Source organism: Egretta garzetta, unplaced genomic scaffold, assembly GCF_000687185.1.
Source record: "Egretta garzetta isolate BGI_Z169 unplaced genomic scaffold, ASM68718v1 scaffold111, whole genome shotgun sequence".
NCBI lineage: Eukaryota > Metazoa > Chordata > Aves > Pelecaniformes > Ardeidae > Egretta > Egretta garzetta.
In genome coordinates this window covers 1,888,826-1,893,323 of record NW_009258672.1, presented here as the reverse complement: position 1 = coordinate 1,893,323, position 4,498 = coordinate 1,888,826, and the positions used below count along the sequence as shown (strand labels likewise).

Sequence of the window (4,498 nt, the reverse complement as noted above, 5' to 3'; positions counted from 1 at the left end):
TTTTTTTTTTTTTTTTTTTTTTTTTTAGTGGTCCACATACAAAGATACAAGGCAGGATGCCTAGATTCAATTCTCTGCATAGGGACCTTCCAAGCATCCTTGTACAAATCATGTCAGCCTTTCTGTATCTTAGTTCCCCTAACAGCAGGACTGCTGTGATAACCTCATAGGAGTACTGAGATGATGTATGTTGAAAAACACAGACACGTCTGTTGAAATATACATTGAGAATACTATCCCCATTCCACTAGAAAGCAAAAGGATTAGCACAGCCTTCCAACTGCATCTGTGTCTCTTCATCTGAAGTCTGATAAAAGTTTTCTCTTTGTAGGTTAAACATTACAGCAATGTTCACCAAAAGAATCATGGTATTTTTTCCAGTGTTGACATTGGCGTTGTTTATGTGCATGGATGAGTGTATTCTGCATTTGATTTAATCAGTGTTATCAGTTTTGCATGAATGGAACAGTACGAAGTACGAACATCAAAGATATAAGCAAGGATTACTTAAATTTATATAAAGCGCAAGAGAAAAACTAAAATGGCATAGCTAATATTTTTGTTCCTAAATTGTCTAAGTGAGCTCTTTTGCTTATTTTTCTTGTTTGTGCAGCTGGCATCTTTCTGATGTTCCTGAAGGGTAAATCACCCATGAACCCCAAAATGATGCAGTGATGCCACCCAGCGGCTCAGCGACAGCCATTCACACAGCCTATAGCAAAATCCTTGGTGATGATGGAGAGACTGCACTGGGTTTATCGGTAATCCTTCCAAAACCACCACTGGGCACAGTTAAATACATCGCTGCAATTTTCAGGAGAGAGGAGAAGCAAAGAAACAATCAGAAAATGGCAGCATTTTCCAGTACTCACACACTGCTTCTCTGAAGGATGCATGGTGGCTCGAACCCAGAGTCTGCCTGCATTAGCACAGCACTTAGTTGAGAATATATAGTGCCTCAAGCAGAAGACAACTACCCCCTTGGCCTGCTGAGATCCTCTTTTTTTGGCGCAACAGGCTCAAAAGCATACGAGTGATTTGTCCTTGGCACTGCAGAGGCCATGAGGTTGTTAGCTATATAACAAGTCAGTAAAATCTCATAACCTGTTAATTCAGTGGTCTGGACTTTATGTAGGCTGGTAACAAAGATGTTTCCATACAACATCTTGGAAGTCCGCCTATTTTGGAATGAAAATTTTATTCACGCATTTATACAGTTACATCGATTTTGTATTACTCACAAAAGGCAGGGTACATGAACTTAAGCATGTGTTAGATACTTGTATTTCAGGAAGGCATGCGCAGGAAATGGCTCTTCAGAGCTTTCTCCAGAAAGTAGCTTCCAGATCCGCTGCTATTTCCACTGACAGGCCAAGGAGGCTGCTGCAAACATTAGATATGTGAACTGCTAACAAAGTTTCATCTTATTAAAATTCTTTTTTGAGTCTAATAATAAAGTTGCCACTTCAAGTTGACTTCTGATTTTTAAAAAAATGTTGGTTTATAATCAGAGTTTAACTTAGTAAAGTTTGAAGTACCCAATTCAATAAAATTAAATCTACCAAAAAGAAAATGTCTTGGAGAAGACAAAGCATCTCGGATCTAACTTGATGCAAAAAACTGTAACCATGAATCAGTGCCTCACTGTGTTAAGGACCATATAAATGCAGATACTTCAGAGACAGCACCTTTTACCAGGAGAAGTTTCCCCCATTCACCTCAGAAAATATTCTCCCTATATACCACCATTTCCCAAGTTATCTCAATTGTTGTAACGGGACTGTAAATTTGGTGGGATGACCCGAAAGTACAGAGGGAAACAAACAGGTTTGGTTTTGGTTTTTTTCCCCAGGGAACATTTACTAGAACAACATATAAGGTAACCCAAGCAGCCAGCTGCAGATAAAGCCAAGAGGAAAACAACATTCCCTGTCTCTTTGCTTTAAATCCTGGCTATCAAAACCTCTTTCATCAAGCAGAAATCACCTGAAGTTTCAATTAGAACCTCTCCACCTGTGAAGATACTCTGTATTAAATTAAAGCCAAGCTCTCCGAGATGGTGCTCATTATCGTTTAATTACTGCAGTCATAGAAATAGGAGATGAATGTATGTTTGCAACATGTAAGATGCATGTCTAGGAAGATAATCACATTGAAAAAATCTCTACACAAAAAGCTTGCCGTTTTATATATATTTCTAATTCTAAAGCCCCTGAAAACACGCAACTTCTGAGAAATAGAAAACCTTAAGAAAATTAGCTCACAGTAAATGATTTAACATGCATTTCTCTTCCCACTCAAACCTGCAGGCTGAATTAAACAGCTTAAGAAAAACCCATTATGCAACAAGCACAACATTCTAACTTACCAGCAAAGTGAAAACTAGAGGGAGGAAGGAATTTTTATGCTGAAGAACAAACCAGCCTATACTGGAAACAGGAAAAAAACCCACACCAGAAGGTAACTAGGACCTTTTGTAAAAAAAAAAAATCAACTGTTTGTAAACAGCACAGGAGGGAGACTCTAACACAATGATCCAAGACAATCAGCATGGGCAAACAGCCTGACTAATTTGAAAATGGAGGAAATAAGTTTATGCCATAGTTGCTTGCGTTACCGGCAACGACCCATGGGTCAACGACCCTTGATGTTCCCTGCAATGCTGTATCAATACCCTATCACTTCTGGTCAAACCTGCCAATCACAAAGTAACTTAAGCTAAAAGGGACTCCAGGAGGTCTCTAGTTCAGCCGCCTGCTCCTTCAGGGTTCCATCACTCTCAATGTAAAGATTTTTTTTCCTCCAATCAAGTAGGAATTTCCCATGTTCCAGCCAGTATTTGTTGCTTTGCATCCTTCCACCATGCCTCAGAGGAGCCTGGCTCTGTCCCCTCTACAGCTGCCTGTCAGGCAACTGAAGACAGCAAGAAGATCTCCCATAAGCTTTCTCTTCTTTTGGCTGAAGAAATCATTTTGCTGGTTTCAGTAACAGTTTTCTGCTTACATCTTACATTCCGTCTCCTTAATTTTTTCAGCGGACTGCCAGCTAGCTTGCTCCAGTATAGCAGTGTCTTCAGTGTACTGGGGAGCTCAAAACTGAACACAGTGCTCCAGATACGGTCTCACAAATACCCAAAAGAAGGAAATCCTTTCTCTCGGCCTGCTGCCTACAGTTTTGCTGATAGGACTCGGTATGCAGTTGATGTCTTTCACCACAAGAGCACACTGCTGGCCCACACTCAGCTTGCTGCCTGCCAGGACTCCAGGGCCTTTCCTGCAAAATTGCTTTCCAGGCAGCCAAGGTTCCCAGGGCTCCAGTCTGCCCACATATGGGAGAGACTCCCCATTTGCCTTTGAACATTATGGGGTTCCCATCAGCCTGTTTCTCTAGCATGGGGAGGTCCATTCAAAGAGCAGCCCTGCCTTCCAGCCTACCCGCCACTCCTCCTGGTCAGATGTTGCCCACAAACTAGCTGCCAGTGTCTTCTGTTCAGTCGTCCCCATTTGTCAGTAAAGCACAAAATAGTATCAGCCCTAGTATTGACTCCTGAGAAATGCCACTAGCTACCAGCTGCCAGGTGGACTTTGTAGAGCTGATCAGAAACCTTTGTATCTGGCCATTCAGTCGATTTTCCATCCACCTATCCAAACCGTATCTCACTAGTTTGGATGAAGAGACACTACTGAAACTGTACAGATAGCCTTGCCAGAGTTGAGATGAACAACATCTGCTGCTCTCCCCTTTTTTACGGAATCAGTTACCACAAAAAGCTGTCATGCACAGCTCACACTTGGCAAATCCATCTCAGCTGTTCCTAACCACATCGTTGTCCTTTATTTCCTTGGAAATGGCTTCCAGGAGGATTTTCTCCAGTCTTCCTGAAGACTGAGGTCAGGCAGGCTAGCCTGTAATTCCCCAGGTGCTCCCTTCTTGTCCTTCTTGACACTGGGCATACTGTTTGCTCTTTTCCAGTCATCGTGAAATTTCACCAATCACTACGACCTCTCCAAATGAGAGAGAAGTCTCACAGTGACATCAGTCAACTACCTCAGCACCCCTGGAAGCGTCCCATCTACTCCCATGAATATGTGAATACCCAGTTTGTTGAGGTGTTCCCTGTCTTCTCCTACTGTACATAATGTTTCAGTTCAGGTTAAGTCAAAATTTAAATTGAAGATTAAAACTATGATTTAAGTGTCACTTGTATATATGCAGAATTTAAGGTTCTGGTTTATTTAGGCTAGTATTACCATAGTCTAAACACTGTTTAAGCAGATGGAGCAACTCATGTCTTCTCATCTCATCCTTAGGTTACCTTGGCATGCATCTGAGACTTTTGACAGAGATGTATCTCTTCCAGTCTTCATCATACCACCTCTCTTTGTCAAAGATGAGGTTTCCTTTTAATTTTGGTTTACACACTCTTGCAAACATAGTAGTTTAAGTGTAAGGTATTTCATATCCTGCTTTATACCATGTACTTCCTTCCGTATGTTGT

At 41.4% G+C, this 4,498-nt stretch overlaps 1 protein-coding gene across 1 annotated transcript in view; it reads right to left on the bottom strand.

The window, feature by feature from the left end:
* Window positions 1-4,498, bottom strand: part of SCML2 (Scm polycomb group protein like 2) — a 58,707-nt gene that overhangs the window by 46,374 nt on the left and 7,835 nt on the right. The window lies entirely within an intron of this gene.